This window comes from Microcaecilia unicolor, chromosome 13 (genome assembly GCF_901765095.1).
Source record: "Microcaecilia unicolor chromosome 13, aMicUni1.1, whole genome shotgun sequence".
NCBI classification, from domain to species: domain Eukaryota; kingdom Metazoa; phylum Chordata; class Amphibia; order Gymnophiona; family Siphonopidae; genus Microcaecilia; species Microcaecilia unicolor.
The window spans coordinates 16,391,360-16,413,853 of record NC_044043.1 but is presented as its reverse complement, the minus strand read 5'-3'; the positions used below and the strand labels follow the sequence as shown (position 1 = coordinate 16,413,853).

General features: G+C 46.3%; 1 protein-coding gene across 6 annotated transcripts in view; it reads left to right on the top strand.

Moving 5' to 3' along the window:
- SPDL1 (spindle apparatus coiled-coil protein 1) overlaps nucleotides 1-22,494 on the top strand; it is a 347,822-nt gene that overhangs the window by 293,309 nt on the left and 32,019 nt on the right. The window lies entirely within an intron of this gene.

The following is a 22,494-nucleotide window of genomic DNA, read 5'->3' as shown; positions in this document are numbered from 1 at the left end:
AACATTACAAGCAGCATTGCAGTTGTATGGAAGGAGTGTGGTAGCCGTGTTAGTCCACTCTTAAGGTTATCAATAGAAATCAAACAAAATAAAACATGGAAAAGAAAATAAGATGATACCTTTTTTATTGGACATAACTTAATACATTTCTTGATTAGCTTTCGAAGGTCGCCCTTCTTCCTCAGATCGGAAATAAGCAGCAGAGATTTCATTAGGAATCCAGGCCCAAGTATCAGTCTGCCTGTCTGACATTGCTGCCTGGATGTCTCACCGCCATCTGAAACTAAATATGACCAAGACTGAGCTTTTTTTTTTTTTTTAATATCTTTTTATTAATTAACAATTTTCAATACACAGCAATAATACAGGCTAACATTGCAATCTATTCTTCCCCCCTTAAACCTCCCTCTGAACTCCCCCCCCCCTCCCATCCCCCTCAGGATATCTCAGTCAAATAGCCGTCCACTGGTCATACTGTATAAAGCTCAAATTGTGATCTTCAGTCTGTAAGACCCCACCATTCCACATAGGAGGACCAGGTTTTAAGATATCTCACCATTTCCCTTTTCCTTAAGGCGGTAAGTTTATCCATTAAACAACAATAGTCCACTTTAGCAAGCACTTGATCCACAGTGGGTAGTACTGGTTGTTTCCAATGTTTTGCAATTAAAGTCCTAGCTGCTGTAACAATATACATCAAAAATGCAGAGCCGGAACCTCTGGTCTTTTCCAGGGTTATGTTCAGCAGACACAGGCCAGGATCGAGCACCAGCTCCAGTCCCAGCCCATCCCGCAATCTGGTCTGTAATTCCTGCCAAAGACGCTGTATCATTGGACAGTCCCACCAAACGTGCCTGAATGTCCCAATTGCCCCACATTTACACCAGCAAACAGCCGTTCCACCTTTAAAAATACGGGCCAACCGGCTGGGGGTCAGATACCACTGATACAGCATCTTATACCCATTCTCTAACAAAGGGGTAGCCACAGTGAATGCCAATAACCGTTTAAATATCCTGTTCCACACCCCTGTCTAATATGTGACACCTAATAAGGACTCCCATTTCTTAAGGCATTTGTCCAATGGTTTGGTCTTATGTAGCAAAGCTCTGTAGATACGGGGTATCCCCCCTTTACCTTCCCCAGTCCTCATAGCTAATTCAAGCTCTGTGTCTGCAAGGGACAGGTCTTCTCTCGCTTTCCTCTGGATAAAATCCCTGATCTGCAGATAAAAAAACTTGTCTCTATCCCTCAAGCCAAATTCCTCTTTCAGAGTGTGGAATGAGTGGCACTTCCCATCTTCCCAGATTTGGCCTAACAGGCGTAATGAGGCCGCTGACCATTGTCCATATACCCCCTCTATATGCCCCGGCCTAAAGTCTGTAGCATAAATGATAGGGATAGTCAAATGATATTTACGGCTGGGAAACCAGGCCTCTCTACAGCGCACCCACTCCCTCAGGGTCACCCCCATCTGACCCTTCAGGCCCGATATAAGGTTTCTCAATAACGGCAGAGGGAGCCATACCACTGCCCAGAGAGGAACTCCTTTTAGTCCCCACTGAGCTGCATAGGTCCAAAGCTTAGTCGGACCTCACTGTACAGTAGACAGCATTTGGAATAGGGCAGCTCTATAATAAAGGTCAAAATTAGGTACCCCCATTCCCCCATCTTTCCTAAGTTGAAAAATAACATTTCTAGCTACACGAGGGGGTCTTTTACGCCATATGAAGGCGAACATTTTGTATTAAGTGTGCAAAAAAACTTTTGTGGTATATGGACCGGCACTGCCATGAAGAGGTACAACAGCTTAGGAAGCAATGTCATCTTAACCGCTGCTATTCTGCCCATCCATGACATGTGTAGCCCCCCCCCCCCCCCAATCTCTCCAACTCCCGCAGAAGCTCATTCAGTTTAGGGAGAAAATTTTCACGGTATAGGTCCTCAGTATCCGGTGTCAGATTAACCCCCAGATATCTAATGTACCTAGGGGACCAATGAAAAGGGAAAGAAGTCTGAAGGTGCTCTTGGAGCTCATCAGGACATTGTATAGGCATGATCTCAGACTTTTGCATATTAATTTTGAGACCAGCCACCCGACCATACCCCTGAAGTATCTGCATCACCGCTTGCAATGAGCTTTCAGGTTGCGACAGCGTCAACAAAACATCATCTGCATAGAGCAGAAGCTTTGTTTCCTGTCTCCCTATTCGGATACTTTGCACTGTGGGAGCTGCTCGAACCAAGATTGCTAAAGGCTCCATAACTAGTGCGAATAGGCGTGGGGACAGGGCACACCCCTGCCTAGTACCCCTAAGCAATTCAAAAGGTTCTGTAGTTGTGTCATTAATCCGCAGCTGACTCATAGGCCGTTGATAGAGCGCTGTGACCCAATTAAAATATTGTCCTTTAATTCCCACTTTCCGTAGCAGTTCAAACAGAAATGGCCATAGCGCTCTATCAAACGCCTTTTCGGCATCCAATGACACAAAAACCACAGGGTGTCCCATCTGTTTGATTCTATCCAATAAATATTGTGCCCGTCTGGTATTATCAAATGTCTGTCTATTTGCTATAAACCCAGCCTGGTCCTTATGTACCAGGTGGGGCAGTACCTTCTGCAACCGAGTGGCCAATATTGTGGTTAGGATTTTATAATCAGTCCCCAACAGGGATATTGGCCGATATGAGCCGCAGTTCTGTGGATCTTTATGTGGTTTAAGTATCAGTACCACCTCCGCTAACCTCCAGGAACGAGGTAACCCTGCATCGGCCTGAATGGTATTAAACACTCAGAGTAAAATTGGTGCTAATAGGGAACTAAAGCATTTATAGAATCGGTTGCTGTACCCATTTGCTCCTGGAGCCTTTCCACTAGGCAGACCCTTGATTGCCGATGTCACCTCCTCCAACTCTATGGGTGAGGAGAGCATCTCCTGCTCTGTTCCCCTCAGGCTTGGCATATCTATGTTATTCAAGTAGGACTGAAGTGCTTCCTCAGACACCCCTCCGTCAGGATGGTATAGCCTCTGGTAGTAATTAACAAAATGTCTCTGAACATCTGCAGGTTGATCCCAAATCTGCCCATTTTTCGTTCTCACTCTACTAATGGCATTTCTATTCCTCAACTGTCGTAATTTATATGCTAATAATTTGCTCGCTTTGTTATTGAATTCATAATATTCCTGTTGTGTCCTCTGCATCTGTTCTTTAATGAGCTGTAGCTCCAGGTCTAAGAGCTGCACTCTAGATCTGTGCAATTCCTCTTGCTGACTGGGAGTAGCCTGATTCTGCTTAGTCAACCCCTCTAGCTGATGTATTAATTGTCTCAGAGCTTTTTCTTTTTCCCTGTGATCCTTTTGCAAAAAGGCTTGTAAAGATATCAGGGACCCTCTAATCACTGCTTTCAAACTTTCCCATAATATCTCTGGCGTTGTTCCCGGGGTATCATTAAACTGTAGGAACTCCTTAATCTCCCCTGCTATTTTCAGAACATTTTTAGGGTCATCTAGGACTCCATCGGGAAACTGCCACTTTTTATGCCTTTCCTTCCCTGGGGAACCTCGCAGAGTCACCGAGATGGGTGCATGATCCGACCAAGTTCTTGTATGTATCTCCGAGGACTCTACCCGAAGGGTCACCCCTGCACTTCCCATCCACATATCTATTCTCGAATAGGAATCGTGGGGCGAGAAGCATGTATAGTCCCTCTCCCCCCCATGTATCACCCTCCAAAAGTCTACCAGACCCCATTGGTTCAAAAATTGAAGAAGTTTATCTCGATCTGGCTGAGCATAACCCGCCATCCCTTTCGAATTATCCAAAACAGGATCCATCGTCAACTTGAAATCCCCACCAAGCAATATCTCCCCTTGCACGTGTCGTGAAATCTGAGTACTAAGTGAATCATAGAATTCTCCCTGTAAGTGGTTGGGGGTGTAAAGATTAACTAGGGTGTATGTGTGACCTTCAAGGGTCGCTATCACAATCACGAATCTGCCCCCCATGTCTTTCTTTACCTTCTGTATCTCCCAGTTGCGCCCTTGTTTAAATAATATCCCCACCCCCCGCTGTTTTGGCTGGTTGTCTATTGGACGCTAGATGCTGGTACGGGTAACTAGGATGCTGCAGCAAGTGCTCATGTCGTGGAAGCAAATGTGTTTCCTGTATAAAGAGAACATCAGTGTTCACCCTCTTCACCTCTCGAAACAGCCTCTTGCGTTTTAACGGGGAGTTAAGGCCTCGTGCATTAAGGGACAAACATATAAGCTCAGTCATGGTGGTTTATTGTAGACAGCTCTAGTATCCTTCCCAAGGGCCCACTTCAGCCTACAGCGCCAGTGTACAGTATCAACGTTTCCCTGAGATATCCCCCCCTCCACCTCCCCCTTCCCCCACCCCCCGTCCTTATCCAACCGATGGGAAAACTTTATCCCACCTCTAAAGTGTGAGAACGGTGACTACCCACCCGCCATAGCATGCCAACTTCCCCAAATATGCATATATAACCACAGTATAATTGCCCCAGCTTTCCCCTAATACACATGCCCATGAACATACAGACCACGCCAGATGAATACGAATTAACAATACTCAAGTCTCTAAGCTCAGGTTATAGGAGCTTGTGATGATGGCAGCTGCTTGTCGGATTGCTGTCTGGTAAGGCGTCCCTTCCCTCTCGCTCCGCGTGTCCAGCGCTGTCTCGCCGGTCGAACAGTCGTTTCCCCTCTGGCTCGCTCCTCCAGGTTGCTTCGAGGTGCCTCTACCTCTGGCCATACAGCGCGTGCTTCCTCCACGTTAGCTACCCGATTCCATTTTCCATCTTGATTATACGCCAATGCAAATGGGTGCTACCATCTGTATTGTATCCCTTTATCTCACATGTATCTAGTAAAATTCTTCATCTCCGCTCATCTTTTCAATGTGGCAGGTGCGAGATCTTGATAAAGTTCGATAGGGAAGGAGTCCCACTGCACCACCTCCATTTTTCGTGCCTTACGCAAGATCGCTTCCTTAATTTTATAATCCGAAAAGCAGGCAATTATGTCCCGAGGGGTATTGGCTCTTATCCGCGTCAATACTCTGTGCGCTGTATCAATTTTTATCGATGCAGGGGCCACTTCTCGCCCTTCATCCGATAGCAGCATGCTTGCAATTTGCTGTGTGACCTGCTCACAATTCAGATATTCGGCCTGCTCCAGGACGCCTCTAATTCGAATATTGGATCTCCTTCCCCTATTTTCCAAATCTTCAACTTTTTCACTCAATGATCTACACAAGGCCTGCTGCGCCTGCAATATAGTTTCCACAGAGCCCAGGGTTTCCTGCTGACTCTCCACCTGTTCGTCGAGCTCCTCCACTCGTCCCATCTCAGATATTTTGCGCGGAGGTCTGCTGCTAGGGTCGCGAAATCCTCGTGCACCCCTTTAATATCCGATCGGATTACCTCCAGGATCGCCCAAAACTCTTTCGCTGAGAGTTCCCCCTCCGCGGCAGTATCAGCGGGTGAGCTGCTTCGTCCCGCATTAGCAGTTTTCCTGCGTTCCTCTGCGGTCGCCATCTTGTCCGCTGCTTGGTGCGGCTGATAGGAAAAGTCTTTCAAGGACTTACGAGGTCCCACTCCCTCTTTTCCAGCCATCTCCGTATTCCTCAGCCCCTCCAGCACGTCTGTGGAATGTCTAAACTCTCTGGGATCGCTAAAATCGGCTATATCTTATTGTTCTTCGATGCTGGCGGGAGGAGCTGTTCTCTCACACCGCCATTGCTCAGCGTGACGTCACCGATCTCCCCCCAAGACTGAGCTTTTTATCTTTTCCCCTACACCAACCTCTCCTCTTCCCCCATTCTCTATCTCTGTGGATAACACTCTTGTTCTCTCTGTCTCATCGACTTGCAATTTTGGGGTCATCTTTGACTCCTCTCTCTCTCTCTCTCTTTCTCTGTATATATCCAACAGACTGCTAAACCTGTCGTTTTTTTTCTCTATAATATCACCAAAATTTGTCCCTTCCTTTCTCCCTTATCCACACTCTTATTACCTCTTGCTTAGACTACTGCAACTTGCTTCTCACAGGTCTCCCACTAAGCCACCTCTCTCCCCTTCAATCTATTCAAAATTCTGCTGCATGACTTATATTCCACCAGTTTCTCTATGCTCATATTAACCCTCTTCTCAAGTCACTTCATTGGCTCCCTATCCGTTTCCGCATACAATTCAAAGTCCTCTTATTGACTTACAAGTGCATTCATTCTGCAGCTCCTCAGGACCTCTCCACTCTTATTTCTCCCTACACTCCTCTCCGGGAGCTCTGTTCATTGGCTAATTCTCTCTTATCTGTACCCTTCTCCTCCACTGCCAACTCCAGATTCTGTTCCTTTTATCTTGCTGCACATATGCCTGGAATAGACTTCCTGAGTCAATGCGTCAAGCTCCATCTCTGGCCGTCTTCAAATCTAGGCTAAAAGCCCACCTTTTTGAGGCTGCTTTTAACTCCTAACCCTTACTCACTTGTTCAGGACCCATATTTTATCATTTCCACCTTAGTAATTCCCTTATCCCTTATTTGTCCTGTTTGTCTTAATTAGTTTGTAAGCTGTTTTGAGTAGAGACTGTCTCATCATGTTCAAGTGTACAGTGCTGTAAACATCTAGTAGCGCTATTGAAATGATAAATAGTAATAGTAGTAAATTGAGTCAAATCCAAGCTATCCATGGATATCTGAGGAGACTGCAAATGCTACTCAGAAACTCTTCTTTGCTGAAGGGAGATAGAACACCCTATCTATAGGTGGAATAATCTCTGCTGGAATTTTAAGAGTCAAAATCAAAAAATTATTGAACAAATCTTGTGGAGAAAGTTCAAAATACAGAGATTTTTCTTACACACAGCGTTCTCCAAATTTTCTAATTTCCTATGCATGTTCACAGAATCTTTCATAAACATTTTCCCACATTGCTGGAGCACTTTCAAAGAGTCCTCCACAGTAACAACTCATTGTTTCCATTAGCCTAATTCCTCAGCCTGCCCAGCTGCATTTTGTAACATATCTACAAGTTTTTCTTTTGTAATTGCTTGGAGAGAGACTGTTCCAATAGAAATATGCCTTCCCTTAAAGATTCAAAATTTAAAGTAGTAGGTCTTACCAAGGTCATCTTTATTTCACTCCCTCTTGTTGAGGAAAGAGTGGTAGACTTCATCATCAATGAAGCAACAGTTTCATTTTGTTCCTTGTCCAGAGAATCCACCCCGCACTGGGAGCCCGGCTGAGTATATTACTAGGGCAGTGGTGGATGGTATCCTCACTAAACAAGAACAATGTTTTTTATGTCATCCGTACCCTAAGGTGCCTTACATTTATTTTGTTCCTAAAGTCCACAAATCCCTGATGGACCCGCCGGGCCGGCCCATTGTTTCTACCCGTGATTCGGTTTTAGAACCTTTGTCCAAATATGTGGACATGTTGCTGAACCCGCTAGTTAAGAAGGCGGAGTCTTATATTCGGGACTCCATGCACTTCATACAAATATTGGATCAGATGGAGCCTCAGATAGGGCATGACTTCTACATGGTGGCGCTCGATGTAGCTGCACTCTACACAAATATTCCCCAGGATAAGGCCATACATTTGGCATGTAAACATTTTGACGACATGCGTGTACCCGGGCCTAAAATTGAGGTGTTAAAAAATTTATGACATGGGTTCTTTGTCATAACTATTTTGAGTTTTGTGATCAGTTTTATATACAGACTCAAGGGGTGGCCATGGGGGCGACGGTCACGCCCTCATTGGCTTGCCTCTACATGACTCAGTTTGAAAGGGAGCATGTACAGTGGGGGAAATAAGTATTTGATCCCTTGCTGATTTTGTAAGTTTGCCCACTGACAAAGACATGAGCAGCCCATAATTGAAGGGTAGGTTATTGGTAACAGTGAGAGATAGCACATCACAAATTAAATCCGGAAAATCACATTGTGGAAAGTATATGAATTTATTTGCATTCTGCAGAGGGAAATAAGTATTTAATCCCTCTGGCAAACAAGACCTAATACTTGGTGGCAAAACCCTTGTTGGCAAGCACAGCGGTCAGACGTCTTCTGTAGTTGATGATGAGGTTTGCACACATGTCAGGAGGAATTTTGGTCCACTCCTCTTTGCAGATCATCTCTAAATCATTAAGAGTTCTGGGCTGTCGCTTGGCAACTCGCAGCTTCAGCTCCCTCCATAAGTTTTCAATGGGATTAAGGTCTGGTGACTGGCTAGGCCACTCCATGACCCTAATGTGCTTCTTCCTGAGCCACTCCTTTGTTGCCTTGGCTGTATGTTTTGGGTCATTGTCGTGCTGGAAGACCCAGCCACGACCCATTTTTAAGGCCCTGGCGGAGGGAAGGAGGTTGTCACTCAGAATTGTACGGTACATGGCCCCATCCATTCTCCCATTGATGCGGTGAAGTAGTCCTGTGCCCTTAGCAGAGAAACACCCCCAAAACATAACATTTCCACCTCCATGCTTGACAGTGGGGACGGTGTTCTTTGGGTCATAGGCAGCATTTCTCTTCCTCCAAACACGGCGAGTTGAGTTCATGCCAAAGAGCTCAATTTTTGTCTCATCTGACCACAGCACCTTCTCCCAATCACTCTCGGCATCATCCAGGTGTTCACTGGCAAACTTCAGACGGGCCGTCACATGTGCCTTCCGGAGCAGGGGGACCTTGCGGGCACTGCAGGATTGCAATCCGTTATGTCGTAATGTGTTACCAATGGTTTTCGTGGTGACAGTGGTCCCAGCTGCCTTGAGATCATTGACAAGTTCCCCCCTTGTAGTTGTAGGCTGATTTCTAACCTTCCTCATGATCAAGGATACCCCACGAGGTGAGATTTTGCGTGGAGCCCCAGATCTTTGTCGATTGACAGTCATTTTGTACTTCTTCCATTTTCTTACTATGGCACCAACAGTTGTCTCCTTCTCGCCCAGCGTCTTACTGATGGTTTTGTAGCCCATTCCAGCCTTGTGCAGGTGTATGATCTTGTCCCTGACATCCTTAGACAGCTCCTTGCTCTTGGCCATTTTGTAGAGGTTAGAGTCTGACTGATTCACTGAGTCTGTGGACAGGTGTTTTTCATACAGGTGACCATTGCTGACAGCTGTCTGTCATGCAGGTAACGAGTTGATTTGGAGCATCTACCTGGTCTGTAGGGGCCAGATCTCTTACTGGTTGGTGGGGGATCAAATACTTATTTCCCTCTGCAGAATGCAAATAAATTCATATACTTTCCACAATGTGATTTTCCGGATTTAATTTGTGATGTGCTATCTCTCACTGTTACCAATAACCTACCCTTCAATTATGGGCTGCTCATGTCTTTGTCAGTGGGCAAACTTACAAAATCAGCAAGGGATCAAATACTTATTTCCCCCACTGTATATACGGCTCCTGGGTACAGGCATGTCGTCATGTGGAAAAGATACATTGACGATGTCATCTTATTTTGGAAGGGCCTGTTGAGCAGTCTTCAGATTTTCTTGGGTACCCTCAATATGGCAGATTCTCATATTAAATTCACTTCAAGAATACATCAGATGGAGATGGATTTTTTGGATATAAAGATCATTAGATCTACGGACGGAGAGTTTGCCTCTACTATTTACCGCAAACCTACCGACAGGAACACCCTATTGCATTATCAGAGTTTCCATCATAATAGTTTAAAGAAGGGTGTTCCTGTCGGCCAGTTTTTGCAGTTACAGCGTTTATGTACCTCTATTACAGAGTTTAAAATACAGACAAAAGTCATGACAGCGAGATTTATTGCACGAGGGTACCCTATGAGAGTCCTTAGAAGGGCTTATAAAAGGGCCCTATATGCCCACCGTCCTTGGCTATTTTTACCCCGTCAAAAGCCTCCTAATAGCACAATGGCATGCGTCATCCCATATTCTCATAGGGCTAATGGCATCAGTGCCATTATACACAAGTATTGGCACGTGCTAACGGATCACCCAGAGTTCAGCGAGCACCCTAAAGTGGCGTATAAACGACAAACTAACATAGGGGAGTTACTTAAGAGATCTAGTTGTGATGGTGGTAGGGGCAGGCACTCCCCTTGTGGGGGGTGCGTATATTGCCAGTACTCTTGTGATACTAATGAGGTCATCGTTCCCCACACGAATAATCAAAAAAAAATTTTTTTGAAACATACCACCACATGTACCAGTGAACGAGTAGTTTATTATATCATTTGTCCATGCAATTTGTATTATATTGGCCACACAAAACGGCAGTTGAAAAGCATATTAGCTGAACATATCAGCAATCTGTGTCATGACAAGCAGGAAAATCCTATAGTGGCACATTGGCAACAATGTAATCACTGAATAGATCAGTTGCGTTGCGTGGTATTAATGCAAATGCCTCCCCCTGTTCATGGAAGCGATATTAGCGCTCGTTTGCTGGTACTGGAACAGCGATATATTTTCATGTGGAGAATGGTGGCTCCCTTTGGTCTCAATCGGGAGGTGGAGTGGAGGGAACTAGAAGAATCTATTCCGCAGAGCAGATGGTGTAGAGTAGTTTTGTCCAATTTACGATTCAAATTGATTCGTCGATTTGTTTTGGTCAAATTGATTTGATTCAGAAAAAAATTGGCAGTCTCAGTTCGGGACTTCCTCACCTCCCTCCTGCTATCACCAAGCCACTGCTGCCTACCTGCTCCTCCCTCCCGCTTGCTCGCTGTCACCCAAGCCGCTACAGTTGCTTCCTTCCCGCTGTCACCCAAGCTGCTATTGCTGCTTCCCTCAGCAGCAGTGATGACAAGAAGATAAACTAACTTACTCAGGGCCAGTCTCTCTGTTGGCACAGTCTGCTGGTTGTTCCCCAGAACAGGAGGAAGTACAACATGGGTGTAGGACCAGCAGCTGCGCCAAGCCACCAATGTAGAGTTTTTGTAGTCTGTTTCCCCTCCAGAGCAAACCAACCTATGAGCTGCTGCATCCATTTTGTCGTTCTTTATTGCTGGTAGCATTTTTATTAAATCTCACTTGTATTTTCAATCATGCCAGCTTGTGTAGCATATGGATGTACACAGAGGAAGTATAATAATGGAATAACGTTTCATAGGTAGAGTAGAGGAGTGTGGTAGCTGTGTTAGTCCACTCTTAAGGTTATCAATAGAAATCAAACAAAATAAAACATGGAAAAGAAAATAAGATGATACCTTTTTTATTGGACATAACTTAATACATTTCTTGATTAGCTTTCGAAGGTTGCCCTTCTTCGTCAGATCGGAAATAAGCAAATGTGCTAGCTGACAGTGTATATAAGTGAAAACATTCAAGCATTACTATGACAGTCTGACAGGGTGGGAGGAGGGGGGTGGGTAGGAAGTATGCATGGGGACATCAAAGCATATCATTGATATTCTAACAGGATGGGTGTGGATAGGTGAGGGGAGGGTGATCAACAGAGACATACAGCTTTATGGTTTATAATGGGCTAGGAACCCCAGATCCTTGTTAAGTCCTTTCTGTTGGGTGTTAAAATATTCAATCATTCTGACTTCAAAGATCTTACGTTCTTGTATGGTTTTAAAGTTACCTTTCAGGATTCTCACTGTGAAGTCACTGGTACAGTGTCCTGGTCCTGTAAAATGTTGACCATTTTACATAGGTAGGTAGAGTAGTAGTAATAGGTAGAGTAGTAATTTGTTATAAATCGTAGTCAGTGTATCATTTGGAGGGGCTGGTTATAGGAACACCTAGCACATGTTATATTCGTGCAGAGATTTTTTTTCTGTAATATATATTTATTTCTTCTTCAAGTCTGGTTGTAAAAGGCATTTTTGGGGGGGAGGGGGTTAATCTGTCTCCCAACTGTGTGTTTATATATAGATGAACTTAACCAAGTCGATGTTAAACTTAGATTTGATAACAGCATTTTCTCAGTTATTACCCAAATGTGAACACAATTATAATGTTAATGAGTTTTGGATGTTACAGAATTCTATTATTCTGTCTCACTGTATTTCTAGTTCTCCGAGGACAAGCAGGCTGCTTGTTCTCTCATATGGGTGAAGTCCACGGCAGCCCCAGGTCCGGAAAATCTTCCTAGCAACAAAGCTTGCTAGATCCTTGGGCGTGTGCACCGCGCATGCGCGGCCATCTTCCCGCCCGTCGCGCAAGAGTCCTGCTTCAGTCTTCTTTTTTCCGCAGTCAAGAGCGGCTGTTTTACGGTGGTTCTGTTGCCTCAGGAGAAGAAGAGCCTTCACTTCGCCGACTTTTTTCGCCTATTTTCTTCGTGTTCGCGTGTGCAGCCCGCATTTGAGCTGTTCTGTTAAAAAAAAAGTTTCCTTTATTTTCTTAGTTTTTTTCCCTAAGTAAGATTCCTTTCGTTTGCGTGTGCGGCCTTTTTGGCCGCCCATACGGGTTTCTCCCTTTTTTGTGCCCTTCTTTTGGCACCATCGCGAGTTTTGATTTCGCCGCTGCTATTTTTCCGTCGATGACATCGAGAATTGCCAGCGGCTTCAAGAAGTGCACTCGGTGCAACCGGGCAATTATCTGGCACCGACCCTCACGCGTTGTATATCCAGTGCCTTGGGGCCGACCATCGCCCCGACGCGTGTAAGTTGTGTCTTAGCCTTAAAAAGCGGACACAGGCATCGAGACAAGCTCAACGGGAATGTCTGTTTGGAGCTTTGCCCGGTACTTCGGCATCAACAGTGGTACCGAGGTCGTCGATGTCGGCACCGGAGAGTGCATCGATGCCAGGAGTGCAGGTAATGGCTGTCCAGAGACCATCTCACGTTGGCAGCAGTGAGCCATCGAGTGGGTCTCCACATGCCTCGAGGGCTTCTGCGGTGCAGGCCCATCGGGACTGACCCCTTTCGGACCCGACCCCGAGGAGGCGTGCGGATTCTACTTCCTCCTCGTTGGTACCGAGGGGTATCGGTGACATGTCTCGAGCGAAGTTGAAGAAGCACCATCATCGGTCCCTTTCTTGTCACAGTACCGAGAGCTCGGGGGCGTCGAGGGATTCGGCACCCATGAAGTGTCGACGCCGGGAGGACTGCTCACCCTCCATACAAAAGGTGTCAATGCACCGGTCTCCGGATTGCTCGGTACCGCCTCCTCGTCCTCGCCAGATTCTGGCTTCGACTCCTGCACTGATCCCACAGCCTTTCTCGACAGATACTCTTGACGAGCGCCTCCGAGCTATTCTTCCAGGGCTCCTGGAAGGGCTGCTGCGACTATCTGTTCCGGTACCAGGGGTGCTTGCGCCTTTGGTACCGCCTATAGATGCTGCGGCTGGCTCGCTGCCTATGGTGAGGCCTCCGACTTCGGTCCCACTTGCGGCATTGGCCTTGGCTGCCACCCAAGTTGTCTCCCCGTCAACATCAATGGAGGGAGCTTCATCGACGCCGACACAGGCGTCGACTTCTCGACATTGCCATCAAGGACATAGCTCCTTGGCGTCGAGACGGGCTCGGCTTCGGACTGCAGTCAGAGAACTCCTGTCCGATACTGAGGGAGCGGCCTCGTGGGAGGAAGACCCAAGGTATTTCTCTTCTGAGGAGTCTTGCGGCCTTCCCTCTGACCCCACTCCTTCGCCTGAGAGAAAGCTTTCTCCCCCGGAGAGTTTGTCTTTCTCATTCTGGACAGCCTTTAGTTGTTCGATTCATGAGAGGTTTGCTTTTGTCAAAGCCACCTGTCAAACCTCCTACGGTGTCATGGGATCTCAACGTCGTTCTTACCCAGCTGATGAAAGCTCCTTTTGAGCCACTGAATTACTGCCATCTGAAGTACTTGACCTTGGAAGGTCATTTTCTTGGTGGCTGTTACTTCAGCTCGTAGAGTCAGTGAGCTTCAAGCCTTTGTAGCCCATTCTCCCTATACTAAATTTCATCATAACAGAGTAGTTCTCCGCACTCACCCTAAGTTCTTGCTGAAGGTGATGTCAGAGTTCCATCAGAACCAGTCAATTGTCTTGCCAACATTTTTTTCCCCGTCCTCATACCCGCCCTGCTGAACGTCAGTTGCACACATTGGACTGCAAGAGAGCATTGGCCTTTTACGTGGAGCGGACTAAGCCCTACAGACAGCCCAATTGTTTGTTTGGGGAGTCGCCATCGGAAAACGCACCATCTCCAATTGGCTAGCAGATTGCATTTCCTTCACTTATGCCCAAGCTGGGCTGACTCTTGAGGGTCATGTCACAGCTCATAGTGTTAGAGCCATAGCAGCGTCAGTGGCCCACTTGAAGTCAGCCACTATAGAAGAGATTTGCAAGGCTGCGACGTGGTCATCAGTCCACACATTCACATCTCATTACTGTCTTCAGCAAGATAGCCGACGTGACAGTCGGTTTGGGCAGTTGGTGCTGCAGAATCTGTTTGGGGTTTAGAATCCAACTCCACCCCACTAGACCCATTTTTGTTCTGTTCCAGGCTGCACTCTCAGTTAGATGTTTTTTCGTAGGTTAATCTCTGTTATGTCCTCACCGGTGTGAGGTCCAATTGACTCTGTTGCTAGGAAGATCTTCTGGACCTGGGGCTGCCGTGGACGTCACCCACATGTGAGAACAATCAGCCTGCTGCCCCCGGAGAATACCTGCTACAGGTAAGTATCTTCGCTTTTTGGCACAGTATAAGTCAACAAACCAATGGACTTCATTAAAAGAAAAAGATGGCATGTGGGAACTTGCTCCTTTTGTTTTGTGGAATGCAGTGGTATATTATAAAAATGCACTTGCCTTTTTTTATTACCATTTCACAGAGAGCTATTGAATAATGAGGGAAGGGCTTCCTTCATGCAGAAGTTCTGTTTCTTATGCAATCCTTACATGCTTTTTGTTGTTGTTCTGTGTTAAAGATTTTTTTTTAAGAAAAACTTTTTTAATGCAGCTCTTCTTGTTTGATTGCTTTTTTGGTTAAAGGAAGCAGCTTCATGGCAGGAATATTTTAAAATTTCCTCTCTTGCCCTAAATGTTTTTGACTTTCTGGCCCTTTATCCCACAGGCTGAAGGAAGTGAGCTGGATTGCATGGTATTTTTGGTTCTTGGTCTCCTCTGACAATATGTTAGTTTTAGGATCACTGTTTAATGAAAACATATATTTGAATTTGATATCATGTCCTATTTATTCATACAGGGCCCTTTTTTGTGGTGGGATATGTTTTGAACTTAATTTTAATACTGAACAATAATTATGGAGATAGTGTAGACATGTTAGAGAAGTAAAGGCTGGTGCAGTTTAACCTGTCATCGCAAATGCTTTCTTGAATGTTTAAAATGTTCAATTGCTGCTGCCTGTTTGTGTTACTCTGTCTGTTATATTATTAGCTTAGGTCTGATGCTATGGGCCCCTATATTTCAGTTAAGCTGATTCGAATATGCAGATTTGATGTGTTAGAGCCACAGTTGTCTTTCTTAGCTTGTTGATACTGAGAATGTAAAAGGGCTCATGCGAGGTCTTGGTTATATGAGCTAAGAGTTTGCCTGGTTTGCTTACAAATCTGTGAAATGCTAACCTCTCCTTTGTCTTTGAATTGGGGCTAGAAATATACACCTCTATAGCTACCCTTAGTGCCCCCTCAAGTGTAACTATACCTTGAGAAAGACGTTTGTCCCATGCACAGGTATAGGCAATAATATTCCCCCTAAGTATAACCTTAGTAATATTACAAAAACAAGTCTAGGCAATCTTTCCGCTACATCTCGAATCTTGGCACCTTGCAGACAGCACACCTCTCTGGACATCATATCTGGTTGGTGTATGGGCTCCTCAGTAGTACCCCTTAGAAGAGAATCACCAATCACCACTACCTTTCGCTTCTTATTGGCAACCAATCCAGCGGCTTTGGGATTTTTTGATCATTGTTTCCTCCTGTGTTCCTGAGATGTTTTCATCTCTTCTGCCTGCAGGGCTGTGAACCAGTTCTTCAGTTATAAAGAAGATGGAGTTGGGGGGTTGGAGTGTGCAGGATTTGGTGACCTGGGTCCAGCTATCCTCTTTCTGCACAAGATCTTATCTTCCTTTGCTGGATATCTTCAGTGTTTCAACATGCATCTCTGGGATGAATTTCTGGTTGTCACAGATGCTTCTTAGTCTTGCCACCTCCTCTTAGTTCTTGTACTTCTTTCATAAGGGATTCAATTTACATGCGTTTATCAGATGAAACCAGAATATTGCCTTGGGTCAAGCATTCAGTCTGGATAGAAGCAGAAGCTGTAATGAGAGCCGCAGCTTTAGAGGCATGATGTTTCTTTGCTATCCTTCAAGTGTATGAGCTGTTGTACCTCTGGATGAAAAGAAATGGAACGCCTACCAAAGTCCCAACCCTGTTTTTTCCTTCACCTTTTCTGTAAGTTACAGGAAGCAGGTAGTTTTATTATGAATCTGAAAACCTGCTCATATTTACTCTGTGGGTGTAGTGCAATGTAGTTCTTTGCCTATTATTGGGATATACAGTGATTTAGCTTATCTTTTCAGGGTTTTTGATGTGTAGTGTTAGGTATTAAATTGAGGGTAAAAAGAGAAGCCTAGAGGAAACTGATTTTTTTTAAAGGAAAAGTGAAGATAGACTAATGTCCTTCTCGTGGATGTATATAAGAAATGAACAGTAAACCTGGTTTTATATATAACTAGTAAAAAAGGCCTGTTTCTGACACAAATGAAACGGGCACTAGCAAGGTTTTCCTCGGAGTGTGTATGTTTGAGAGAGTGTGTGTAAGAGTGACTGTGAGAGAGAGAGAGAGAGTGAATGTGTGTGTGTGTGTGTGACAGAGAGAGAGTGAGACTGGGTGCAAGTGTGTGTGTGTGTGAGAGAGTGTGTGTGAGAATGAGAGTGTGTGCCATGGGCTCCCCTTCCCAGTTCCAGGGTCGTCCCCTCTCCCTCCCAGTTCCAGGGTCGGTCGTCCTCCTTCCCTCCCTCTCTCTGAGTTCCAGGGTCATCCCCCTCCCTCCCTTTGAGTTCCAGGGTCATCCCCCCTCCCTCCCTCTGAGTTCCAGGGTCGTCGTCCCCCTCCCTCCCTCCCTCCCTCTGAGTTCCAGGGTCGTCGCCCCCCTCCCTCCCTCTGAGTTCCAGGGTCGTCGTCCCCCTCCCTCCCTCTGAGTTCCAGGGTTGTTGTCCCCCTCCCTCACTCCCAGTTCCAGGGTCGTCGTCCCCCCCTCACTCCCAGTTCCAGGGTCGTCCTCCCTCCCTCCCTCCGAGTTCCAGGGTCGTCCTCCCTCCCTCCCTCCGAGTTCCAGGGTCGTCCCCCCCTCCCTCCATCTGAGTTCCAGGGTCGTCGTCCCCTCCCTTTGAGTTCCAGGGTCGTCGTCCCCCCTCCCTCCCTCTGAGTTCCAGGGTCGTCGTCCCCCCCCCTCCCTCCCTCTGAGTTCCAGGGTCGTCCCCCCCCCCATCTGAGTTCCAGGGTCATTGTCCCCCTCCCTCCCTCCCTCTGAGATCCAGGGTCGTTGTCCCCCTCCCTCCCTCTGAGTTCCAGGGTCGTCGTCCCCCTCCCTCCCTCCCCCTGAGTTCCAGGGTCGTTGTCCACCTCCCTCCCTCTGAGTTCCAGGGTCGTTGTCCCCCTCCCTCCCTCCCTCTGAGTTCCAGGGTCGTCGTCCCCCTCCCTCCCTCCCTCCCTCTGAGTTCCAGGGTCATCGTCCCCTCCCTCCGTGTTCCAGGGTTGTCCCCCCCTCCCTCTCTCACTCCGTGTTCCAGGGTCATCCCCCCTCCCTCACTCCGAGTTCCATGGTCATCCCCTCCCTCCCTCCGAGTTCCAGGGTCGTCCGTCCCCTCCCTCCCTCCCTCCCTCCGAGTTCCAGGGTCGTCCCCTTCCTCCAAGTTCCAGGGGACCAAGTTTCAGGTTCTCCTCTCCCTCCCTCCCAGTTCCAGGCCCCCCCTCCCTCCTGGTTCCAGGGTCGTCGTCCCTCCCTTCCTCCCTCCCTCCCTTCCAGTTTCAGCACCCCTCCCTCCGAATTTTAGAAGTCATCTTCACTTACCAATTCGGGGTTACGGCTCGACCCTTCTCTCTGAGCTCTGGTCCAGCCCTCATTTCCTGTTTCCGCAAGGGCGGGACCAGAGCTGAGAAAGAGAGAAGGGCTGAGCCTGCACGCTTTTTACTGCTGCTGCCGTCCGCCGTAAACCCAACTTGATAATTGAAGATGGCTTTTAAAATTTGGAGGGAGGGGGCCTGGAACTGGAAGGGAGGGAGGGACGATGACGACACCCTCATGCGTGTGACGTGGCGTTCCGCTGCCTGGCAACTCTGCAGCGTTCACTTCCAGTGATTGGTCACAGCTGTTTGTGATGAACCGAGAAGTACGTGACGTCAGTTCAGGAGATGGATACAGGCTAACAGAGAGCACGAATGCTTCAAGGCTTCACTTTTACAAAGTCAGCTTCAGAACGTTGAAGGTGCTTTTTATTATATAGGACATGTAAATTTGTACTACAAAAGAAAGAAAAACACTGTTAATATCAAATCAGTAACTGCACCTGATAAAAAGCAGACAGCTCAAAGTAATCTCGATCAGAAATTGTCTCAAAACTGGTTGTAATTTAGGTAGAATTGTTTGAAGGGGGTAGGCAGTGGATTTGGAAGGCTGTATAGGAAGTGTTACCTTTGGAGTGAGTAGGCTGAGGGGGTAGGGTAGGAGGGCTTAAAGAACAAAGCTGATGACTGTGCTATATGTGACACCAATCTCCAATATTCTAATACAACACCTCGCTGCACCTCTGCTATTTTCTACAAGCCTGTCAACAAGACAGGGTGTAAAATACTTTAAGTAATAAAATTAAGTAGGACAACTACAGATAAATATCTAATTTTTACCAAAACTAGTGCTAAACCTTCAAATAACAGAGGCTTTTGAAATGTAGTGATCAGGTAAAAAAAAAATCCTATGTCAGAATCAACAGATTTTAAAATGCAATGCACAGGTTAAAATCAGGACAAAGTTTTTTTTGTTTTTTTTTTCTTTTGTGAATGAACAGATAGTTTAGAGAAACAAACAGAAAAGCATTAGTGTAAGGATTAGCCAGGTAGATATAAGGAGGAGGGAATGCAGAAATGTTGCTTATCTCTAGATAGTGAGGTTCCAAGCGCAAGGCAGATCTCAAGATCACATGTAAGGCCTTTTTTATTCACTATTTCAAAAAGCTAGTCCCACCTCTGCTTTACAATCTTGCATGCAAGATTCCAAAGCAGACATTAAATGTCTGCCATTTGCATGCCCAGTCTCGTAATGTCCTCTTGCAATTTTTCAGAATCTTCTTGTGATTTAACAACTTTGTGTCATCAGCAAATTTAATCACCTCACTTGTTATTCCTGTTTCCAGATCATTTGTTAATATGTTTAAAAAATAGCGGTCCCAGCACAGTCCCCTGAGAAACTCCACTATTTACCTTTCTCCATTCAGAATATTGACCATTCAACCCTACTCCCTTTTTTCTATCTTTTAACCAGTTTTTAATCGACAATAGGACACTGCCTCCTATCCCATGACTTTCTAGAAGGGATTGAATTCCAGCTCTAACAAGATAAGGGCATGGTCAAAAATTTCTGTTGGACAGATAGTTGCTGAAATAACCAAAGAAAACAGTATAGTAGAGGCTAAAATATAGTCTGTCCTAGATAAAGTTCCATGCGCTTGAGATAAATGTGAAAAGTCATTCTCATGCAGGTGGAGAAGACGCCAAGGATCTATCAAATCAGGGCCCTACTAAAGCACTGCAGATTCTCCACAGGAAAAAGCACATTTTCTTATCAGTCAACTTGCAGAACGGGTGAATTTTTCATTGTTTCTCCATCAACGCCGAAGAATAATCATGGAACAGTTGCAGTGGTAGACCTTCATAAGCTAGATCATCAAATTTGGTTTTATAGATCTTTAATACGTCAACTAACTTTATGTATGTAACTTTGAAATTTGGCATTAGCTACTCTTGGTCTCATGTCACCTTCCTTTTTTCTCCCCAGGCAATGCGCTCTCTCAATACTCGCTGGACCTAGATCTTCCCACATTGGTGTTTACTGTGCAAATCATTGTTCCAAAGTGTCCACTAAGCAATATTCAGGCACAGTCTGTGGAATGCCCAGAATGTGGAGGTTTCCCCTATGAGAGCGGTGCTCCAAGTCTCCCAATTTTTCTGCTTGAGCATGCACCTGGGTTTATAAAGCAGTGAGATCAACATGCATGGTTTTCGTGTCATCCTCTACAGTCAATGCCCTCTGCTCCAGCTCTTCAGCACGAGTGTTGATTTCAGCTATTAGCCATTACAAATTAGTAATTTGGCCAGATAATTATCAAGCCTCAGTTCCAACGCCCAAGCTACTGCTGTTGTTCAGTTACCAGTGAGTCCTGGTGATTCCGGGAGTAATGAGGATCTATCTCGCCATGTCTTCACTGCTCTTGCCACAGTCTTTATCTTTTGTTTGTGCTTTTTGTTGTTATGATTTCTCCGTTTTTCATTACAAACTTGTCCATGTGATATAGCATCTCTTCCTATCTCGGACGATTCAGGTTGATGTGGACGGATGATACCAGGAGCCTCTTGAGTGGGTCAAGAACACATCGTCCCATTCATAGCATCATGTAACTCCACCTTCCAGTATTTATTCCATACTTTGTTATAAATGAAAGTTTAGGATAAGTTCTCAAACCATTGGGTATGTCTCCAAGAATGTAGCTATAGTGTACTGTGCTGCATGAATAAGATGTCAGGCCAGCATCTTCCCCACCTATCTCCACATCCCTTGTATATGCTGAGAAGTGGCTTGATTGGTAGGAAGGACTGAGAGTGGGAGGACTTGGGGGAAAGAACACTGCTGAACCACATGGGGGGGGGGGGGGGGAGGCATCATCAAAAGTTTGCCCAGGGCCCCATAGGTGGTTAATGTGCTCTCTTTTTTATTTTTTTTACCTTGACAGAGGCATAGGACTAGCATGATGACTGTAATCTCTGATCCCGATATTTTTTTCTGGCTAGGGGTTTGTATGGGGAATCTATAAATTTACACCTTTTCTCTGCACCACAACTTCAAGTAAGGAGTCACTTTGCTGGCGAGAAGGACTCTGGCCCAGATGCATCAAACAAACGTAAAAAAATCTAAATCGTTAAAGTCCTTAACGATTTTGAAAAACCGAAGCATGCACCAAAAAAACAGGTCTAACATGTTCGTTGCGGTATCGAGAAGTACAATGTATCAATCAATCGTAATCCCCATCGGTAATGGGCCCCTCAATCATGCGCAGAGCAGCCAAGCGTTATGCTGGCTGCTCTGCGCATGCCACAAATGTCCAAAAAAAACCACAACACAAACACGTGGCTCCCCACTTCCCCCTGCACTAACCAAAACAAAAAAAAAATCCAAATAGATCGGGAGGGGGCAAAGGCGCTCGTCAGGAGCGTCCTGTATGGGCGCCCTTGCCCCCCCCCCCCCCCGAGATCGCCGCTGTTCCCCGCTTCAGCCGGTTTTAATAAAAACAAATCTCCACATTTTCTCATCCCCGCTCCCCCTCCCTTCCTGTGTCTCCTGTCCTTTGCTCCAGGGCTCCACCTCCCGCCATCCTCTGCCCTCCCGTGCCCCGCCCCCTGGGATCGTCGCCGCCGCTCCCACCCTCCACCGGACCCCCCCCCCTCCGCATTACCATCCTGTGCAGCGCCTTTCACCTGTATGCGAAGGTGCTGCACGGGATAAAACATCTGATCGCCAATTGCTTCTCCCTCCTCCAACATCAGTCTGTTGTTCCTGGGCCCGCCCTCCATTGACGTAAGTTACCTACATTAGTTATCTACGTAGGTAACTTACGTCAATGGAGAGCGGGCACAGGAACAACAGTCTGACGTCGGAGAAGGGAGAAGCAATTGTTGATCAGATGTTTTATCCTGTGCAGCGCCTCCACGTACAGGTGACAGGCGCTGTGCGGGACGGTAATGTGGAGGGGGGTCCGGTGGAGGGTGGGAGCGGCGGCGATGATCCCAGGGGGGCGGGGCACGGAGGCGGAGGATGGCGGGAGGTGGAGCCCTGGAGCAAGGGACAGGAAACACAGGGGATGAGAAAATGTGGAGATTTGTTTTTATTAAAACCGGCTGAAGTGGGGAACAGTGGCTATCTCGGGGGGGGGGGGGGCAAGGGCGCCCATACAGGACGCTCCTGACGAGCGCCTTTGCCCCCTCCCGATCTATTTGAATTTTGTTTTTGTTTCGGTTAGTGTAGGGGGAAGTGGGGAACTACCGGTTTGTGTTTTATATAACTTTTTTTTTTTTTTTTTGCTTGCCAGCTTGCATTTTTAAGGTGCAGGTGGGAGCGGGGAGATGACAGCTCAGGCCTGAGCGACAGGTCTGAGATCTCGCTAAATTTCTCACGTTAAATGATTCGTTAGAATCGTCGGTATGGTTAGTGCATTGCGAATTGTCCACATTTCAATGGTAGTTTCTGGTTTGCATTCCGTTTTCGTTATCTGCTAGCGGCTTCAGAAAAAGGCCTATAATGCATGCAACGGTGGCAAATTTTG